The sequence below is a fragment of the Xenopus tropicalis genome, chromosome 9 (genome assembly GCF_000004195.4).
Source record: "Xenopus tropicalis strain Nigerian chromosome 9, UCB_Xtro_10.0, whole genome shotgun sequence".
NCBI lineage: Eukaryota > Metazoa > Chordata > Amphibia > Anura > Pipidae > Xenopus > Xenopus tropicalis.
The window spans coordinates 74430839-74453869 of record NC_030685.2 but is presented as its reverse complement, the minus strand read 5'-3'; the positions used below and the strand labels follow the sequence as shown (position 1 = coordinate 74453869).

At 48.4% G+C, this 23031-nt stretch overlaps 1 long non-coding RNA gene and 1 other non-coding gene across 2 annotated transcripts; both read right to left on the bottom strand.

Annotated features, from left to right (window-relative positions):
• Window positions 1-5347: 5347 nt before the first annotated feature.
• Window positions 5348-22969, bottom strand: LOC101733238. Its single transcript, XR_001925378.2, has 2 exons — window positions 22721-22969; window positions 5348-6626 (listed from the first exon to the last, which is right to left on the bottom strand). It is a non-coding gene; the product is annotated as an uncharacterized LOC101733238 (long non-coding RNA).
• Window positions 22579-22650, bottom strand: trnaa-cgc. Its single transcript has one exon. It is a non-coding gene; the product is annotated as a tRNA-Ala (tRNA).
• Window positions 22970-23031: the final 62 nt, after the last annotated feature.

The window sequence follows — 23031 nt, the reverse complement described above, 5'->3', positions numbered from 1 at the left end:
AGCAGGCGTAGGGCTGAATTTTCGGCAAGCGTTTTTCCGCTTGCCGAAAAAATCAGCCCTACGCCAAGTGTGGCATCAGCCTTATGCAAAAACCCACTACCTCCAAGCAGATTGGGATTAAAAATAGGCCCTGGCATTTCAATTACACAGAGACCCAAACAACCCCCAGCAGCCCAATAAATAGTGAGTGTCTATGGCATCTTACAGCAGCCCCTCTGGCATTTGCCAGAACCCACAGATTGCCAGTCCGGGCCTGCCTCCAAGGCAACTGGGTGGACATAAACCATCACAGAACAGCATCTGGAGAGAGAGTATTCAGAGGGACCTTGGCTTACGGTTCTCTGTTGGGTCCCAGTTGCCCAGTCCCAGTAATGAGCATGGGGCTTCCTTTGCAGCCCTGTGGTGCACCCAATATACTGGACTGTTTGGGGTTCAACTAGTTCAGCAACAGAGGGAGGGCTGCAAGTTGGACAATGTTGTTTTAATGGTAATCTATATCTTATTTATTAGTAGTCTCTGGGGAGCAAAGTCCTAAAAATGGACGTAATTCACGTTTTCTGCACACAGTAGCTGCATTCCCAATGAATACAGAGCTGCCTGCATTAGGCAGAGCTCTATTCATGAGGGGCAAGTGGGGAAGGCACATTGGGGCCCCCCTCCAGCCCCCTAACTTGTAGGACAGCACCAACATTTACAGGCCGCAACAGAGCCCTGGCACTTAGCAACTGCCTTTGGCTCACCGTCGCCATGCTCTGTACCCAGTGCCAGATTTCTCAGCACAGAGGGACCCCAAGAGCAAGTGAGCATTAAGCTTTGTGCTTTTGCACCCCTTGTTTCCCGTGTCAGAGTAAATTACCCCGTTTGTGATGAGAGTGGCAGATGCCATACTACACGAATCAGTCCGCTACCCATCAGTATGATAAATACATTGCCCAATAATGCAGCTATTTGTTCTGGGGCATTAAACACAAAGTGGGCACTGCATTCATACTGCTACCCCAGGGCACGCACTACTGTAGAGAGTTTGAGGGGTTAATAATCACTGTCTCACGCTGTATATGGTATGCTTGTGTGGTGGCCAATGGAACAAGAGAAAGAATGGTAAAAAGGCAAGGTTACACCATCATTCACAGGGAGAATGCGAGAGGCAGGGACTATTTGCCCACCCAGCCCCCTGGAACCCTGTGCCAGCTGGCAACACCTTGTATACGGGGCCCTGCCAAAATGGTGCCAATTGGGCCCTGCAGTTTATAAGACCGGCCCTGTGGGTAAGGCAAGCGCACGTGCAGCGATGTATTGCCCAGTACTGACCCCGCGCCTCACGTGCCCTGTAAAGAGAATCCGCGGGGAGTAGAACAGGCCGGGCACTTTGGTTACACATTATTTCAGTAACGAGATACGCAGAACAAACAGTTTTTGTAAATAAAGATAACGCCATATGAACTGTCTGCAGGCGCGACTGCGAGCATTTGGCACAGTCACTGGGTGTGTATAGGGACCCAGGGTAATAAAACGATAATCACATGTGTCTCTGACTGAATGTTCTCGATAATGTGAAGGTAGCAGCTCAGGGAGCCTTGGGTGCCCCATGCATGACTCAGGAACTGACCCCTGCAGCAGCTGTATTAGCAGCAATGGCAAATGCTAAATCTAAAGCGGCTTTGTATGAGCTTTTTCATGCCATGGGGCAATTATCAGTTCATTTACATAGTAGGGGCAAAATTATTACAAAATGATGATGTCATATGCAGGGTTGGACTGGGGGGTGAAGGGCCCACCGGGGCTCCCGCCCCAGGGAGCCTAACCCCCCTGCAGGGCCCCCCACCCGGCGTCCTCCCCGAACGCATAAATTGAACGCGTCAGGGGAGGGCGGTCGGGTAGGGGTAGCGCCGGCAAGGGTCGGGTCTGGGCTGCCGGGATATTTCCTGGTGTCCCAGCGGCCCAGTCCGACCCTGGTCATATGAAGAGGTCTATGGAAATCCTGGGGGCATAAAACCCATGGTGGGCCCTATCATACATAAAATTAAAAATGTCTCGTCAAGTTTCACATCGCATGGTCTGGAACAGGGGGCATGAATCAGTTAATATGAGGCAAGTGCAAAGGGGGGCTAAGCCAGCCGGCCACCTCGTCCTATGTGCAAAAAAGTGTGCCCATGTGCTGTAATGTTGTGGGGGGGGGGGGGGAGGGGGTTCAATGGCAAGTGGTGGAGGCAAAAGAGTGCAGACAAGGGGTAGGCAGAAGAGGTCCCTTCTTGGCGCCCCCCCCCACCCATCGCTGCACCCTAGGTGGGTGCCCCTTCTACCTTCCCCTAGTTCGGCCCTGGGGAAGTGTAAGACCGCACTATCCCCCCAGCTGCCGTATCAAAAAGGGTCCCACTAAAACTAAAATCGCAACAGGGAATAAATATTGAGGGAGGCAACAGGGTCCTGGGTTCTACCCTCAATGGGTAAAATTCTGGCATAGCCATTTTTCTTTTCAGAAGTGCTTTTCTGCCTCATTTTGCCCCTTTGACTTCAGAGAATTCTGATTCGGCTCGATCAAAGTGCCTATCAAATCAAAATCCTTTTTTAATAAAGTGAGTTGTTAGTGAAGGCTAAAAGTTGATGCCTGCATTGGTCAACCGACCATAGGAAATGTTCAGACAGAGGCAAAAGACTGAATAACTAGTTTGGGTGTGACCAGAGGTGTAAACATAGCAAAAGCAAACCTTGCACCTATTGGAGGGGCCCCAGGAAGGTATAGGGATCCTAGTTGGGAACAGACTGAATATATGTTTATGAAAAATTTTCAGTTTACTCTAAAATGATTTTGCTATGGGGCCCAGGAAATTTCAGTTAAGCCACAAAATAGGCTCTTTGCCCACAGTAGCATAATGCTCTTTTATAAAGATAACCAGATTTGGGTACCTAGGGCCCGCTGCTGCCAAATGCCTTCCCACAGAGCTAGAATCCATGCCACTGTAACAGAATGCTCTGTTATACAGATAGCTAGAACCTCAGCCATAAAGCAAGACAGGACTGTTGCAATGGGTATCAGATAGGGTCTGTGCCACTGTGACAGAATGTTAAACATACCATTTGCTGCCTTTTTGTGGTTAGTATGTGTGAATTGATTGATTTGTATTAATATTATGTTTGCCACTATGTGGGCTTGGGGAACAGATTCTCATTTGCACCCTTTTTCTTCTTCTTTTTGCTTTCTTTGTTTTAAAGCCAGCTATTTCTGCTTTAGTAATTGTGGCGTGCCCTCCCAAAGCTATTTGTTTCCACTGTGACAGAATGCTGTTATACAGATAGCTAGAATCTCAGCCATAAAGCAGGGCAGGACTGCTGCTTACAATGGGGGGATCAGATAGGATCTGTGCCACTGTGACAGAATGCTCTGTTATACAGATAGCTAGAATCTCAGCCATAAAGCAGGGCAGGACTGCTGCTTACAATGGGGGGGATCAGATAGGATCTGTGCCACTGTGACAGAATGCTCTGTTATACAGATAGCTAGAATCTCAGCCATAAAGCAGGGCAGGACTGCTGCTTACAATGGGGGGATCAGATAGGATCTGTGCCACTGTGACAGAATGCTCTGTTATACAGATAGCTAGAATCTCATCCATAAAGCAGGGCAGGACTGCTGCTAACTTAATCCTTTCTCTCTGAAGGAACACTACCTGTAGCAAATTGACTTGCAGACATATAAACGTATTGTCGATAATATCCCTATAATGAATGTGCAGCCCCGCTCAGTTCATGGTTCCCAGCTACCTAATGAAGCCCCAGACTAGATCCTGCCTGGATAAGATCCGTGAGTGCAGGGGCCCCGCAATAGCCCCCCGAGCAGACTGATCCTCGCCGTGATATGAAATGTTACACAGGAAGCAGTAATTATAGCTGTTGTTGTGTACGGCAGCGCTGGTGATTTTATCGCACTCGTGCGGACCCTGCAGACTGATGCCAGCGCAGTTATTTCCAGCACGGAGGCAGGAGTGAGTCACTGAAGCGCGCTGATCGGGAGGGCTACGGGGGAGATAAAAATAAGTGACAATAACGAAATACAGTAACGCATCGTATTCCAAAAATAACAAGGACGGCTCTAATTACTGTCTGTAGTAACGACGTTTATAGGGGGACCTTAATGAGTTCATGGAATCACCTTTGCCACCCAAACACTGGCTCAGAACCTGTTATGCACATCATTTTAACTACTGTTTTCTACTGAACTATAGAGTATTAAAGGGGAACTTTACCCAAAACCTGCTTTTTGTATAGCCGAGCAAGTAGACTAAAGGTGCCCATACACGGGCCGATTATAGCTGCCGATATCAGTCCCTTGGACCGATTCGGCAGCTTATCGGCCCGTGTAGGGGCAGAAACGAGGGGCCTGGCCGACCGATATCTGGCCTCAAATTGGGCAGATATCGATCGGGCAGGTTAGAAAATCCAGTCGGATCGGGGACCGAATCGGCTCGTTGATGCGGTCCCCGAACCGTCTGCCCCATTGCCGCGTGCAGAATTTGATCCTTTGGGCCCCAGGGCCAAACGATCGAATTCGCCTACATGCCTCCCCAATATCGCCACCCGTAGGTGGGGATATCGGGTGAAGATCCGCTTGCTTGGCGACATCGCCAAGCGAGGGGATCTGCCCATGTATGGCCAGCTTAAGGCAGGGCAAGATCTCAGTTTTGTGGGATGGAGCTGAACTATTGTCCCCAAATGCAGGCAGCAAATGGGTGGCAGGTCATTGTCTATACGTGTGTTTTAGCAGAGGCAATTCTCAGTATTGTCTATGGCAGGGTATTTTCTGGTGTTTAGTAGTCATGACAAGTAGTTGCTACTAAGTAGCTCCGTGTGTCTTCAACTTAAATGGCCAGGTCGATGCAGGTATTTAAATCAATGTGGCAGGACAGGTGCGGGTTTAGGGTGGAGTCTTTTTTTTAGAACTGCACATCACTACCCTTAGGGTCTGCTATCAGGGGGTTATTCCAATTGGGGGGTCCCATGGTGGTGGGCAAAAGTCCCAAAATTGTGATTTGTAGGCTTTAGGAAGGTGGGGATTGTGGGGTAGCGAGAAGTGGTGGAACATGGCTGGGCTGGGCCCCCTGCTTAAAAAAATGTCTGGGCTCCCATCTCCCAAATAAAACAGATGCTCCCCCTGGTGGTATGGTAGTTACACAAGTGGTAGGGGGTGTGGCTTGAGTTTCCTTGTTCTAATTAGAACTAAAGGGTCTCTAATATATAGAAATAATAGTTTACTATTCTTTAAGGGGGTCGGAGTCGGAGCCCCCGTCCAGAGGTCTCCGAAATGCCTGCATCTGTGATTAACAAAGGATAGCTGTTGTTGAACTACAACTCCCAGCAACCCCTGACAGCTTACTAAGAGTTAGAAACAGCTGGAGGGAGGAACATTAGACATCAGAGGACAACACAACAAACACAAAAGGGGGTAAAACTGTTCCCCGAGTCGCACAGTGTTTCTTGATTAGAGGAAACAAGTAACAAGCGGGAATCTGCTACTATGAAATATTTGACTGATAGTCGTTTAGGTGAGGGGCTAATTGGGCCATATGGGGACCTGCTACGTTCCATATGGTGTCTGCTCAGCCGTGCCTGTCACCGGCAACAGCTGCACCCCGACACATCAAGCTGTGCTACTCGCGGCACTGTGCGTATGGCTGCGTGTGTGACTGTGTGTGTTTAGTGTGTATTGTGGCAGGGTTTATAAATTATAATTCTGGATGCCCCACCAACCTCTTTACTCAGCACTGAACTACAATTCCAAGCAACCCTCGGCTATTAGGGAATGCTGGGAGCAGTAGTTCTGCAGAAGCTGGAGAGCTGAAGCTGCTGGAAGTGTCACAGTTAAAGGGGAACTAAACACGCAGAGGACCCACTGCAAATACCCAATCACATCACCTCTTCTGCCGAAAAGACAACTTGTGCCCCCCCCAGACCTGGTGCCGACATCCAAAGCTGGTCAGCAGGATTGGCAGGTCTAGTCAAGTCACTGCCACGGTGGTGATGGCCAACCATACGTACTTGCCCTGCTATAGGATCAGCGCCATGGTGCCTGGGGCCAGAAATAATGCAGCCAAACATGGCAGTACAACCTCACCGCACAGCTTGGCACTAGGTATGAGGAAATAGTTGTCTTTTTGCCAGTCGGGGAGATGGGGTGGGGTAGAGATCAGGGGGGCACAGATAAGCTAAGTTCCCCTTTAATACACTTTCCTGTTTCATTGTATCTAAGCATATATCAGCTGTCACGCTGGGCAGAGGATCAGGCAATATTTCCGTCAGTATTCCAGCCTATCCGATGTGGCCCATCCTCCAAGGATCCAATGCAAACTCCATGTCCAGTTACTTGAACCACCCATAGCCATGGGCCATAAGCTCAGCCTTCAGGCCTGGCAGCAGCACCAACAGGTGGGCAATGGGGAGAGGGAGGAGTCATATCTAAATTAAACCAATAGTAGAATTTGTCCTGCTGATTATTTAGGAACATCCTTAATTTCCCTGCTGGGGGTTATTGTGGCCTTTCAATAGGAAGCCAGGAGCAGCTTGTTGTCCTTCAGCTGAAGAGTGATGAGGATACAATGGAAATGATCTCTTCTCCAATAAAATTGTAGTCTCTGTAGAAAGAGGAAACCAAATTACATAAATCTCGTGTTATCAAAAAATACATGAAAGCATTAAAGGGACAGTAAACGGCAGGACTCTAAAGCCGGGGATACAAGGTAAAGGTGGCCATACACGGGCCAATGTCGGTCGGTCAGTCTCGGCAGCTTATCTGCCCGTCTATGGACACCACCAATGGGCCTCACTGACCGAGATTGTAGTGCCTTAATTGGGCACTGTATCTATACCTGATTGGGCCATCAACATGGTGGGCCCAATTGGGATAATCCAGTCATTTGGCCCCTGAGCCTATGGGAAAATGACCACATAAACGTGCTGATGCACTCCTCACCTAATGGGACTCCAATAGCAAACAGGCCGGAGCACCCAAGGGCACCATACAGGGCTAATAAGCTGCGACTGGAGGAGTGAGGCTTTTATGGGCCAGTGTATGACCAATTTTAGTCGATTTGCATTTAGGGCCTGTGCTAAGGTAAAGGTGAACTTCCCCTTTAAGCACTAGTCCCACACACAGAAGCAGCCGTCTAGCACATTGCTCCACCCCCGCAGTGGTTTAAACTGTCAGTGGCCCCCCCCACTCCTTCCTTTTTGTCTGGGCCACTTAGGAGACACAGCAGGGAGTTTTCCCTGAACAAACACAAAATATCTGGGCACTCTATTACCCTGGGCGCCTGCCAGCTCCTGCATTGTTCTGAGCAGTCGGAGGAGGCCAAACAGACTGGCATCTGCTCCAGAGCGAGCTCAAAGTTAAAAGCACATTTTTTAATGATACAACTTTTTGTTGGGCTGTTTTTGTTCTTAGGTTGCATTCTGGTTGTTAGGGTCACTACCCCTAGCAACTATACAGTGATGGAAGATTAGCAGGAGGTGGTCTGTAATGGAAAGATAAGAATTAGTAAAAATAGTAATTGTTCTCACAATTAAATCCTATCGGTTGGGGTGTCGTGTCCAGATAGTAGGGAAGCACCGAACCCTGGAATTCAGTATTTGCCCGAACCTCCAAATCCTTGGGTATGGGTCCTGCCTAACTGAATCTGAAAGCGGAGGTTGCCATAGGGAAATGCCAATGTGCACGTGGAGTGCCCACAAATTTTTTCCAATACATAGGGTTCAGATTCGTTTAGGCCTGGCACTTGGATTGGGCTGAATCTTGAACCAAACCCAGGATTAAGTGCATCCCTACCAGATAACGGGTCTTACAGCAATGGCTCATGGGAAATTAATGCCAATGGTTATTGCCTGAACCCTGACAGCAAAGCTGCCATCAGGGGGGGGACCCCAAAAGGTGCAAACTTGAGATTCACTAATTTGTGGGACTTGTGGGGTGTGGGTGCATGGTGGGAGGGTTTTTGGAATAATGGGGTGCGGCTGGGCAGATCGGGGCACGGCCAGGCATGCAGGGCATTTTTTTCCCTAATTGTTGGCAGGGCCCACCTTCCAGGGAGCTCAATGCTGGGCAAATAATTGGCACTCCCTGCCAACTCAGCAGTATAGAGCCCCCTGATTCCTAATGGATTCCCTGACTGCAGTGCACACACGGGTTAGGCCATTATTTATCACTCTATATTCCCGACTGCCTGACCGGAGCACACTGCCAGTGCCCAGGTACATACCATTCATGCCAACGGGAGGGCGTTTCTAAGTGTTTTGCCACTGGCCAAGCTGAAAATGACAGGGGTGGCAAAGCACAACGGCACCCATGTACCACTTCCAAATGAAAGGTAACCTGCCTGTTACAAGTGCCGCTGTCCTAAAACCAAATCTAAAGCTTTTAGGTGCATTTCCCCTTTAATATTTGCCACTATAAAGGGAAAGGCCTCAGTTTCCTCTCTGTACAGGTTGGAGGAAGGAGTTACGGGCAGCTACAAACACACCTTTGGGTTGGGGGCTTATAGGAATCAAGGAACTCCAACCTGCAGCCTACAAGTCCCAGCATCCCCTGACAACATTCCGCTCATAACTCAGACCTTCATTCCCCCCCGCACATTCCCCTGTACCCTGGGTACCAACGCTTAGCAACAGGCAGGCTGCCTCCCACCCACACCCCTGGCACATACTTTACCCTCCTCCACCTCTTGTTCCGGTTCTTGCCCACGTACCATCCACCACGGGGGGGGGGGGGGCCTCTCCGTTCCATCTTCAAGAGGTTCTGCAGCAGCCACAGGAGGGAGGGGAAACTACACTCTGTAACCTGTCTGTGTGACTCATGTACCCTTTGCAACTCCCAGTACCCTCTGCAACTCCCAGTAGCCTCTGCAACTCCCAGTACCCTCTGCAACTCCCAGTAGCCTCTGCAACTCCCAGTAGCCTCTGCAACTCCCAGTAGCCTCTGCAACTCCCAGTAGCCTCTGCAACTCCCAGTAGCCTCTGCCTCTCTCTACTACAACTCCCAGCAGCCCCTCTAAGCTGAAAGTTGCAATTCAGTAACTGCAAAGGTGCATCCCTCCTGCAAGGTTTAACCTCTTCACTGCCAAGGGTACAGGACAGGCTCAGCAACCAAGGAGTTAAACTCAGTTCTCTCAGTGCATTTTTAGCTAATTATAACCCAAATATCTCTATTTTTTTAGCTGAATTTTTTCCAGGACCTCCGTTTCTACTCTTTGTGCCCCCATAGATCCGGCGGAGGGTTGTTTTTCCAGCCCGGAGATAAAGCGCCGCATTGTATGAGCGCAGCCGGCCAGTCGCAGCACCGCAAGCCCGGCTCCCCAGCCAAACGCGTCATGCGTGACGTCAACGGGGCCTGTCTCCGTGACGTCAGCCGCTCTCAAAATATCCCCCGGGGGCGGTTCCAGGGCCGGGGCTTCCAGGCGGGTTGGGCGCTGATGCGCAGCCCGAAATAGTTCCGAGGCGCAGCTGGGAGAGCGGCTGCGGCTTCCCCCTACCCTCAGTGTCAGTAGGAAAGTCTCTGCTTTCCATTGGGGGCACCGTCACTGCCGTGTGAGTAGCAGGGGAAGAATGCAGAGGAGGAATGCGGCGGGGCAGCTCCCCATAGGAACTCTCACACTGCCCGACCAAAAACTCACGCACATAATCGGCGCAGCTAAAGGAGTTCCCCTTAGAGGGGGGAGTAAGGCCGCTGTGCAGTCCCCCCCTCAGTAATGCAGCACTTGGTGCCGCCCTACAGGCTGTGCGCATTGGTGCCATTTAGGAAAGGTGCCTGTGCTGTTATGTGGGGGAGGGGACGGCATTGTGTAGCCTTATAACCTTCAGTAAGATTCTGAGGCAATTTGCAATTGGTCTTCATTTTTCATTATTTGTAGTTTTTTTTTTTTTAATTATTTAAAGTTTTGTTCAGCAGCTCTTCCAGTTTAGAGTTATGGTTGCTAGGGTCCAAATTACCTTAGCAACCATAACTCTAAACTGGAAGAGCTACTGAACAAAACTTTAAATAATTAAAAAAAAAAAAAACTACAAATAATGAAAAATGAAGACCAATTGCAAATTGCCTCAGAATCTTACTCTCTACGTCATACTGGAAGTTATAAGGCTACACAATGCCATCCCATCCCCCACATAACTGTGGTTTGAATGAGCGGCTGATATATGAATAGGAGAGGGGCTGAATAGAAAAATAAGCAATAAAAAGTAGCAGTAATAAAACTGGATCCCCACAGAGCAATAGTGTTTTTTGGCTGCTGGGGTCAGTGACCCCCCGTATTTGAAAGCTGGAAAGAATTCGAAGAAAAAACTGTAAGAAATAAACACTGAAGACTAATTGAAAAGTTGCTTAAGACTGGCTATTCTATAACATACTAGAAGCTAAATTAAAGGTGACCTGCCCAGGAAACCACATGGAACACGGTTATGGAAAATTGCGCATGGAATCAATAGTAAAGTAAGAAATTAAAGGGAAACTTAAGTTTAAATTTGCCCCCAATGTATATATTTTGGCAACCCCCCAGTCTGATTTTGCACAAGATGAACCTCTCCCAATAAACACCCTACAGTGCCCCATACTTATATTTCCCTTCCCTTGCAGTGCATCAGTTCAGTGTTGCTTTATGGCAGAAATCCAAGCTATCTTGATAACACAGTATTCTGACCACAATGGTCAGGGCTGCAATCACAACTCCAGTGTTTACAGCACTGCAGGATTCTGAGATCTATTAGCGGAGCAACTAAGATAAGGGAAGCTTAGCAAAGCAAAGGGAAACAACTACTTGGTGGGTTTCTAATGGCCGTTGTATCTGCCCATAGATTTGCAGAAAAAGGTAACTGGAATATTTTAAGAACAAAAGGCAATTTTGGGGGGGGGCCGTATGCGCATATTATAGACATATTCCAGAATGCTAATGTGTGCTAGCCCTGCAGGGCCTCTTTACACAGAGCACACCGGGCCGATGTTTGCCAGGGAGATTTCTCTATGTGCCTTAAATATTTGGCCGGCCTTAGGCGAGTGAGGTTGCCACGTGTGTGAGGTTTGCCTACGCAGCCTGAAGAGACCTGTGAGGTTGCCTCTATGAAGCGCTCCCTTGTTCCTACCTTCGGAGTGCATCATCCGGCTCAGCAAACTCGCTGCTCTCACTTATTAATAAATGTTGACTTTACGGCTGGATTGCGTCTCTCATCTTGGCGGTAGAGAAAGGGGTTAATTATGGTGCAGAGACCACAGAAGTGAAGTTGTTACCATTTCACCGAAGCGGCGGCACATACGGTCCCCCTGATTGGAAACGAAGGCCAGTGGCAGTGTGTAGGGCCCTGCGATTACCTGATGTAGTTTTATACAGTATGGGGGGGGGGGGTCAGATGGTCACATGATTCTATTATGATCTCATAAAAATCAGTAAGGATGATGGCACACTGGGCATTTTCTTTGGCAGGTTTACTTCAGCCAGCAGAGGATCACAGCATGGTAGCGCACACCCCAGTCTGCCTGTTACCCCCGATAATACAACTGGATGTAACTGAGTGGCTACACTGAGTGGTGACAGGCGCACCTCCTTAGAGCATTGAAACATCGCCACTCTGTGCCCAATAGGGTGCTCTACATTCAGTAGTTTTAGGGGAGGTGCTTTAACCCCCACTGTAAAGTGCCATTAGCCTTGAGGTAGCCATACACTGCAAGATCTGCTTGCTTGGCGAGTTCGACCTAGTAGATCATCTCCCCTTATGCCCACCTACAGGGGGCTAATTTTGATTTGCTGAAATCGCCTGCGCAGCGTGTGCCATCCCACTAGCGACTTACAATTTCGCCGGTGGGATGGTAGTTCGGGGAGATTAGTCGCCCGTGACAAGGGAGATTTGTTGCGGGCGACTAATCTCCCTGTGTGGGATGGCACACTTTTTCGGCGATTTGCGCGAAATTGCGCCGCCGCGTGTGCCATCCCACCGGCGACTTGCAGTGTCGCCGGTGGGATGGCAGGGGAAGGCAACTCGGGTAGATTAGTCGCCCGCGAACAGGGAGTTTTGTCGCGGGCGACTAATCTCCCCGTGTGCCAGAGCCCTTATAGGGGCCAAGGTTTTACAACTGGGATCATTAGGGCTCATTTATTATCTGGTAGCAAAGGTGCACAGAAGCAGGCATTAAGCACGCCCATTTTGTTTGTACTTTGCACCTTGTCCCTGGGAGATTTACAGCCCACTAATGGGGTGTGAGTTAGAGGAGGAGTTTGGGTAGGTCATGGGTGCATGGGCATTATATTACATTACATTCTACATATTGGCATGACCTACTGCCTCAAGGTAACCATTGTGCTACTAATTGGGGCCCCCTAGGTGGGGTGATGGCCCCGCAGAAGATGAGGCATTTACACCTATCTAGGGTTGCCATTAATACCGGCCACATATTAAATCCACATCCTGCATGGCTAGTTAGCAGTTACTGTAGTTACATGCTGCGGACTGAATTGCTTTATGTGAAGCCATACGGCATGCTCTAAATCAGTGCTGTCCAACTGGCGGCCCGCGGGCCGCATGCGGCCCGCGACCCCCCTCTGTGTGGCCCCCCACCTGTCTGGCTGCTTTGATGGCTTACTCTTGTGTAAGCTTTAAATGGTATCAGTACTGTGATTAACTGCCCCCCTGCATGGTTCTCACCTCAGATTCAGGCTGTAATCCCCCTGTATTGTTTAAATATGTAATCCCCTGTGTTGTTCACACCTTTTAATCTCTGCATTGTTCACCCCCTGCAGTGTTCACACCTCAGGCTCAGGCTGTAATCACCCATATTGTTCCCCTGTTCACACCTCAGGAGCAGTAGAAACCCACAAATAATCCCTGCACTCTACAAAAAGGACATATACTGAGGTGGTACTTCAATTAAAAAGTTTTTTAATATATAGTTATTTTGCAGACTGTAGGAGCAGTGCCAGCATTGTGTCACTGTAGGCTGCCTGTGTGTGCCATACACACAGGCATCATAGGGCAAGCAGAGTATGGCACACACAGGCAGGGTAGGGAAGGCAGAGTATGGCACACACAGGCAGAGTATGGCAAACACAGGCCAAGTATGGCACAAACCAGCCAAGAATGGCAAACACAGTGAGAGTATGGCACACGCAGGCTGGGTAGGGAAGGCAGAGTATGGCACACACAGGCAGGGTAGGGCAGGCAGAGTATGGCACACACAGGCCAAGTATGGCACAAACCAGCCAAGAATGGCACACACAGTGAAAGTATGGCACACAGACAGGGTAGGGAAGGCAGAGTATGGCACACACAGGCAGGGTAGGGAAGGCAGAGTATGGCACACACAGGCAGGGTAAGGCAGGCAGAGTATGGCACACACAGGCAGGGTAGGGCAGGCAGAGTATGGCAGGTTTTTGCTGTACTACAACCATTAATATGGGTATGGTCATGTGATAACATGGGTGTGGTTTCAAGTGGGTGCGGTTTCAAAAAGGGGAGTGGTCAAAACTGGCTTCCATTATCGGCCCTCCACCACGTAGGTCGGAAAAATTCCGGCCCTCGGTACAACAGAAGTTGGACAGCACTGCTCTAAATGACTTGCTAACTAGTCACACAGGATGTGGATTCAATATGTGGCCGGTATTAGAGTGCGGTGGCCACCCTACACCTTTCCTGCGGAATCAGAGTAAAGTGCAGGACCGTTGCGCCTAAGGTGCCGATGCCCCAGACACTGGTGCCCTATTGTAGCCCCCCTTGCTCTGGGCAGTAATAAAGGAGCCCCAGGTTTTGTGCAGGAATAGGGGTTATTAGCCTGTTAATTCCTCCTCTCCTTACCAAGTGTGCAGCCCCTGTGCCAGCCTTCGCTTGGCATCTCATACCCTGATCTATTTGAGTGCCATTATGCTAATGAAGCAGCTTTCTCTTCTAATCTAATTAGAAAGCCTTACAGGCACATGATGGATTTCTAAGAATTTGCTTCTCATAATAATAGCTGGAGTGGGAGGAAACGGCCTCCTATTCTCTATAATAAACAGTGTCTGTGGATTCTTTGGGTTCTATTACTCACCAGAGATGATTAAGATGAGCCGGAGAAAGCGCAGGATTGGGACTAGCAGGATCTTTTTTTTTTTTTATAAAATATGTTGTATTAATATGTTGTGCAGGATTTAGCCTTGTTATTTACTACATTGAAATGTATAAGGCTAAAGAGGACATACAGTAACCCTTCTATAACAGCATTAATCCTCCCTAATGTTCTTGGACTACAACTCCCAGCATGCTCCAGCTTAATATTAAGGCTGATGCCACACGAGGCGTAGGGCTGAAATTTTCAGCAAGAGGAAAAACGCTTGGCGAAAATTCAGCCCTACGCCTGTTACTCGTGCCTGCACCCGAATGAATGGAATACGCTCGGGTGCAGGCACATGTAGCTGATATACGTATGAAAACGCGAGAGAATGCAAAGTCTCGCGTTTTCATGCGTATATCGGCTACATGTGCCTGCACCCGAGCGTATTCCATTCATTCGGGTGCAGGCACGAGTAGCAGGCGTAGGGCTGAATTTTCGCCAAGCGTTTTTCCGCTTGCCAAAAATTTCAGCCCTACGCCTGGTGTGGCATCAGCCTAAAGGTTAAATCATGCTGGAAGGCCAGCAACATAAAGGATTGACTCTCTAAGCAATACTGGTTCCTTCAGCAACATTTGAAAGAAAATCTTGGACAGCAAATGTAGTGTCACCCCAAATTTCACCCTAATTGACCTTCAAGCTGGGCTTTCAGATGTATCTAGGAGAACATTCTTTACAAATCTTACCCTAACTGATCTTGAGACTGAGCCCCCTCAAACACTGCTTCAGGCTAGGGGCAGCCCCGAAGTTTGGGACCCACTGTCCTAGTAGGTGACTATTATGCAATAATGGATGCCATACAAATGGAGGACTCAAGTCATGTGATTTCTTTGTTAGATAACCCTGGGCCACCCCTCCCGGACCAGTGTCAGGTGAGGTTCTCCAGCATCCAGCCCCCCCCACTATCCTGTAGTTCTCCCGCCCCACACTGAAATATGTCATTCATAGTCCTCTGTTCTACAACTCCTTGTGAGCTTCCAACAAGAATGCACCTTGGCAGGAGTTAGAAGACGTTGGAAAGGCCGAGATGGCTTGGCATTAGGAATGAACTTTTCCTCAGCTTCCGACACTTGCAGAAGTTGCCAGCGAGAGAAAGCTGTGGCCCAAGTCTGACCCAGTTGGGAACGTTCCATGTCACATGTGCCTGGAATAACCGAGTGCTCCCAAAACAACCAACTCGTACTTTAGGTTGGAGAAACACTATATGGTCAAAAGTATCCGGACATCCCTTTTCATTATTGGAATTGGCTATTTAGGCCACACCCATCATTGCCAACACAGGCACTGCATCACACAATGACATCATACAGTAGCATTCTTGACTATGCCATGATTCCTACTTTGTGGCCAGAGATTGGGGCAGACCCCCAGATAATAACCCTGTGCACAAAGTGAGTCTGTACAGAATGGGTTTGCAGAGATGGCAATGGAGGAACTTGACTCCTGACCTCAACCCAACTGGGCTCCTGTGGGATGAATTGGAATGCTAGTGAGAGTGAGGCCTTGTGCCCCAAGCTATGAATGGAAGCCAATCCCTTGAAAAATGTCCCAACATCTAGTGAAAGCCTCCTCAGAAGAGTAAAGGCTGTTATAGCAGCAAAGAGGGGGCCAATATAAGGGTTTACAGAGACATATCACCCCCCCCTATATGTTTGTAAGGTTAGTGCTCTTCCAGTAATGGCTGTAGCAGTGGTCAGGTACCCAAATGCTTGGAGTTGCTCCCAATCAGGCCTGGACTAGTAAACTGGGTTCTGGCAGATACCAGAGGGGCTCATATAACATACCATAGACAGTCACTATTGGGATTGACAGGGTCTAACTGGGATGTGCAGGGCCCATAGAAGCAGCTGCCCCAGGTTCCTGCTCAACCCCCTTCCTCCCCCAAGCAAGGGGGGGAGCACCAGCGGGGATCGGGTCTGGGTCAGCTCACAAGGGCCAGGGCCCATTGGGTTTTTTCCCAGTGCCCTGTCAGCCCAGTCCAACCCTGAGGATAGGGGGAGGCTGTTTAGGCCTCTTTGTACTTAAAATGCCAGACTGGACCTGTTCCCAATTAATTGAAAATGCACCCAGGTACCACCTTTGTGAGCCGTTTGAGCGAATAACCCCCCTAACCAACACAGAGAGTATGGCTGTTTCCCAGCTCAGCGCCATCAATCAGCGCCTGGTAGGTCTGTCTGGAGCTGGCGAGGCAGATATTTTCCATTGAGCCAGAGACCAGGATAGCAAAATCCAATCAATAAAATGAGTGAATTTGTTGTAATGGGCAAAGTACTTCCCTAGTCAACATCTTCCAGCGTGTAATGTCCAATACAAACGCATTGGTATTTCAATAATGAATTGAGCCCATGGGGTCAATTTACAAACTTAATTAATGCTGCGAAGCCGTTGGTGCCTCACAGTGCATCCGCCTGAGAAGGAGGCGAATGTGCCTGATTATATTGCGCCCTGGTACAATTAACCCCTTCACTGACATGGAGAGGAAGAAATCACCTGATCCCTCTCCTTTTGCAGAAATTGGAGGTTTTTAGTGCTGGAAAGTTGAGGTTAAAGTGATACTAACCCTTTTCTACTAATCCGTTATCACTACTAGTAATACTGGGGCAGTTTAAAGTATTTTGAGCAGCCCCAAAACACTTGCAATTAAAATGAAAGGAACAGCCCCCCCCCCATACATCTACATGAGGCGGATTTATTGGTGCAATGTCAAAATCCCTGCACCCCCCCCCCCCCCGCCGGCACACTCAGTTTTGAATGCGAATCCTCTGAAATCTTCCGCTTCAGCTCAGGCACTTTTTGGGCGACAAGTGTGCATTTTGGGTGGCAGTTGCTCCAAAGGGCACCCCCTGCTGTGATTCTCATTTAAAGTGATACAGACACCAAGGTTTCTACTTTGTAACTATTGTTGCAGCGCCGCCCTCAGGACCCAGTATTCCAACTGGTATCAGAATGTTATTTTTACAAGTATACGGGGACTGTCTTAGCAACTGTGGGGCCCAATTAGGGTCATTTTGGTTGGGGGCCACTAAACTGGGTATTGTTGGCTGGCAGGCCACAGGGGCTTAGAGGCTGGGGGGCAAATGGTGCCTGGCTCTTTCTACCTACTGCTGCTGTTATACTGACTGTTCACTTCTCTACCGGGTTTCATTGCCCCCCAACATTTCATGGCACACCATAGCCCCCGTGTATTCATAGCTTTATAACCCCCAAACATTTCATGACTTACTATGGTACCCACCAGTGGCGTTACTAGCATACAGCATGGGCCTGGAGAAAAGGCACAGGTGATGTAGTAGATAACAGATAAAACACCATTGTATTCTACAGGATCTACCTGTTATCTACTATGTGCCTGTGCCTTTTCTCCCTTTGTCCAGCTTGAATGACTGCCCCCATGGCTACACAACAGCTTATTATATAAACTATAGTAGTCTTTCTGAAGTAAACACACAACTTTACCAGTGCAGGGCAACAGTACATTATATTTTAATTACTTTAAAACACTTTCATATTTTGGTGTTACTGTCCCTTTAAGATGCTCCCATCTCCATGGGGTGGGTTAGAAACATGACTTGCAGACTCGCAAACCCATGCAGGGTCTGTCGTATGCTTCCGGCTCCCAGATGATAGTGTGAGTGGGAGGGAAAGGTAGGGTTGCCACCTGGCTGGTAGAAAGGCAAAAATATAGGAATGCCAGTATTTTTTCCAGAAAATGTGGCAACCCTAGATTTTGAGATGCTCCTAACCCTGTTGGGGGCCTTCCATCCATTTCATAGCACTGTCGCACCAAGCATTTCATGGTACAATGTGGTCCTAAATGCCTTTCCTACCATAATGTCCCCAAAACATTTCCTGACAGATACAGTGACAGCTTCCTTGCCCCAAGCCCCCCACATACTTTTCATAAGTGATCCCCAAGTACTGGGTCGGACTGGGCCGCCGGGACACCAGGAAACAACCCAGTTGGCCCCAGTGGCCCAGACCTGACTCCTGCAGGTGTCCCTCCCCTGACACATTTAACTTACGCGTGATCAGGGGAGGACGTCGGGCATTGGCTGGGGCCCCTGTTGGGTCTCCCTGTAGGAGACGCGCCCGGCGGGGACACCTTGGGGGGTGCGCGGCCCCTGGGCTGGCAGTTCTGGTGGGCCCTTCACCCCCCAGTCCAACCCTGTCCAAGTGAGTGACGTCACAATCTGATCTTGGGGGGGGTGTGACAATGAGCACTCCGAAGGGGACAGCTGGTTCTGGGAGCTTTGCCACTGTGGGCCAATAGGTTTAATCGGCCTAGGGCAAGTATATGAAGTCAATCATCTGCAGGCCTGGACTGGCAATCTATGGGTTCTGGCAAATGCCAGAGGGGCTGCTGTAAGGTGCCATAGACACTCACTATTTATTGGGCTGGTGGGGGGCTGTTTGGGCCTCTGGGTACTTGAAATGCTGGGGTCTATATTAAATCCCAGTCCAGACCTGATCATCTGGGTAATGGTCGGTTGAACAACAGTGTTATGGAAGGATTACATACCCTTTAAAACCCATGAAACTGCTGATCAGCCTACATGTTTAAGTAAGAGGAATCCTGCACGAATACAATAAACTAAGAAAACAAAAGTGATATTTTCCTTGCAGCTTGGGACTGTTTTATCCATATAAAGAACCACGTTACGTACTCCCTTTGATTTTTATTAGCGTTCGCCATTAGTTTGATATACTGAATGGAAATTAAAGGGCAATTCATTAAGGGGAGAAAATGTCCTTACTATATTTTTTTTTCTTCCCAGCTGTAAAAATTGGGATTAAATGTCAGATTCAAAAAGTTCATCAGAGTTTACCGTTATCTGCACTTTGTGAGAGTAAGCATTAATTTTCCCACAGACGATAAAACGTCTCGGCGTTAGCGACTCCCGTAGTTTTACAGTGAAATACAATAAACCTTTTCCCTTTGCTCATGTAAATCAGCCACAAGTCATATGGTAACAAGGAGCTTTCATGCAGCCACTTCTAGGGAAGCAAAGTCAGGATTTACAGTTTTGTTTCCCAGTGCTTAAAACATCTCCTCTCCTCACAGAACTATTAACAAGAGTTTTTTTCTAGGGTCTCTGCTCCCACCTGGAAAATAGCCTCTGGGAAAGGACTGGGGCTGTGGGATAGCAGGTATAGTAGGGAGAGATGGTGCCTATAGTAGCAGTGGGGGGATAATAGCCTCTGGGAAGGGACTGTGGCTGTGGGATAGCAGGTATAGTAGGGAGAGATGGTACCTATAGTAGCAGTGGGGGGATAATAGCCTCTGGGAAGGAACTGGGGCTGTGGGATAGCAGGTATAGTAGGGAGAGATGGTGCCTATAGTAGCAGTGGGGGGATAGCAGGTATAGTAGGGAGAGATGGTGCCTATAGTAGCAGTGGGGGGATAATAGCCTCTGGGAAAGGACTGTGGCTGTGGAATAGCAGGTATAGTAGGGAGAGATGGTGCCTATAGTAGCAGTGGGATAATAGCCTCTGGGAAGGGACTGGAGCTGTGGAATAGCAGGTATAGTAGGGAGAGATGGTGCCTATAGTAGCAGTGGGGGGATAATAGCCTCTGGGAAGGGACTGGGGCTGTGGGATAGCAGGTATAGTAGGGAGAGATTGTGCCTATAGTAGCAGTGGGGGGATAATAGCCTCTGGGAAGGGACTGTGGCTGTGGGATAGCAGGTATAGTAGGGAGAGATGGTGCCTATAGGAGCAGTGGGGGGATAATAGCCTCTGGGAAGGGACTGGGGCTGTGGGATAGCAGGTATAGTAGGGAGAGATGGTGCCTATAGTAGCAGTGGGATAATAGCCTCTGAGAAGGGACTGGGGCTGTGGGATAGCAGGTATAGTAGGGAGAGATGGTGCCTATAGTAGCAGTGGGGGGATAATAGCCTCTGGGAAGGGACTGGGGCTGTGGGATAGCAGGTATAGTAGGGAGAGATGGTGCCTATAGTAGCAGTGGGATAATAGCCTCTGGGAAGGGACTGTGGCTGTGGGATAGCAGGTATAGTAGGGAGAGATGGTGCCTATAGTAGCAGTGGGGGGATAATAGCCTCTGGGAAGGGACTGGGGCTGTGGGATAGCAGGTATAGTAGGGAGAGATGGTGCCTATAGTAGCAGTGGGGGGGGATAATAGCCTCTGGGAAGAGACTGGGGCTGTGGGATAGCAGGTATAGTAGGGAGAGATGGTGCCTATAGTAGCAGTGGGGATAATAGCCTCTGGCCTTAGACCGATTCGGCAGCTAATCGGCCAGTGTATAGGGACTACTTAAGGGATCTGCCCGACTGATATCGGCCTGAAATCTGCCAGATCTCAATCGGGCAGGTTAGAAAACCTAGTTGGATCGGGGACCGCATTGGCTCGTTGATGCGGTCCCCGAACTGACGGACACCTGTCGTTCTAATGTGATCGTTTGGCCCCAGGGCCAAACGACCGAATTAGCCAGAATTAGCCCGATATCACCCACCCGTATGTGGAGATATCGAGAGAAGATCCACTTGCTTGGCGACCTTGCCAAGCAAGCGGATTTTACCGTGTATGGCCACCTTTAGAGTGGGCAGGAAGAAAATATACATGCCTAGTGCCTGCCCACTGCCCCCCGGGCATATGACTGACTGTGGGGAGCAAAATACATGGGCAGTACCTAAGTAACTAAACAGCAGTACAGCGAGTAAGGTCCTCATACACGGGCCGATTCTAGCTGCTGATATTAGTCCCTTGGAATGATTTGGCAACGTGCATGGACAGCAACGACGGGCATCCCTGACTGATATCTGGCCTGAAATTGGCCAGATATCGATCAGCAGGTTAAAAGATTTAGTCGGATCGGGGACCGCATCGGCTCGTTGATGCAGTTCCCTGAACCGACGGATGACTATACCCGTTGTTCTAATTCGATTGTTTGGCCCCAGGGCCAAACGGGTGAATTAGCCACAATTAGCCCGATATCACCCACACGTAGGCCAATTCTAGCTGCCAATATCGGTCCCTTAGACTGATTCGGCAGCTAATCGGCCCATGTAGGGGCACTCCCGACGGGCCTGCCCGACCGATATCTGGCCTGAAATCGGGCAGATCTCGATCGGGCAGGTTAAAAAATCTAGTTGGATCGGGGACCGCATCGGCTCGTTGATGCGGTCCCCAGACCGACTTTTGCTATGCCTGTTGTTTTAATTTGATCCTTTGGATTCTCCCGATATCACCCACCCGTAGGTGGGGATATCGGGAGAAGATCCGCTCGCTTGGAGATCTGCCCGTGTATGGGGACCTTTAGTGTGTATGGCCACCTTATGAGCAGTACACATATAAGTATATAGCAGTACAGTGTGTAATATACAGTACATATATAGGTAAATATGAGTACATATCAGTACATCTATGAGTATATATCTAGTACACATATGAGTTAGTATTAGTACACATATGAGTATGTATCAATACATATACCGGTATATTTCAGTACATATATGAGTATATATCAGTGCATATATGAGTATATATGAGTGTATATATCAGTATATATGAGTGTATATATCAGTATATATGAGTGTATATATCAGTATATATGAGTGTATATGAGTGAGTATATATCAGTATATATGGGTGTATATATGTGTGAGTGTATGTATGGGTGTATATATGAGTGAGTATATATGGGTGTATATATGAGTGAGTATATATGGGTGTATATGTGAGTGAGTATATATGGGTGTATATATGAGTGTATATATGGGTGTATATATGGGTGAGTATATATGAGTGAGTGTATATAAGTGTATATATATGAGTGTATATATGAGTGAGTATATATGGGTGTATATATGAGTGAGTATATATGGGTGTATATATGAGTATATGGGTGTATATATGGGTGTATATATGAGTGAGTATATATGGGTGTATATATGAGTGTATATAGGAGTGAGTATATATGGGTGTATATATGAGTGTATATAGGAGTGAGTATATATGGGTGTATATAGGAGTGAGTATATATGAGTGTATATAGGAGTGAGTATATATGAGTGTATATAGGAGTGAGTATATATGAGTGAGTATATATGGGTGTATATATGAGTATATGGGTGTATATATGGGTGTATATATGAGTATATGGGTGTATATATGGGTGTATATATGAGTGAGTATATATGGGTGTATATATGAGTGTATATAGGAGTGAGTATATATGAGTGTATATAGGAGTGAGTATATATGAGTGTATATAGGAGTGAGTATATATGAGTGAGTATATATGGGTGTATATATGAGTGTATATAGGAGTGAGTATATATGAGTGTATATAGGAGTGAGTATATATGAGTGAGTATATATGGGTGTATATATAGGAGTGAGTATATATGAGTGTATATAGGAGTGAGTATATATTGGTGTATATAGGAGTATATGGGTGTATATATGAGTATATATGGGTGTATATATGAGTAGGGAGGATACAAAACACTGCTGGAGATGCCGGGGATTGAACCCGGGACCTCACACATGCGAAGCGCGCGCTCTACCACTGAGCTACATCCCCCGCTGCCGCGTCTGGGCTCTTCCCCCGACTCATAACCGGTACCGGGCCCGGGAATGGCGGCCATTCTTACCGGCTCATGTTCTCTGTCCTGCCGCGATTTCCCGCCAGGCTGGCAGCGCGCCTAAGAGCGCAGTACAGCGATTCCGTCGCAGCGTCAGTTCCACACAGGAACGTTCCATTCCATGTCCTGCCCGAGCAACACCTTCCTTCAACAAGTCTTTCTTGTTTGTAATAACCCCCCCCCCCCCCAGAGACCCCCAGCAATGGCTGGAGCGCAGGATACATCACGGTAGTTTGGTCTCAGAATATGAAAAATAAAATACAGGAAGTAAATCATACCGGAAGTCCAAGCGATAAGGTTCCGGTGAGAGGGAAAAGCTT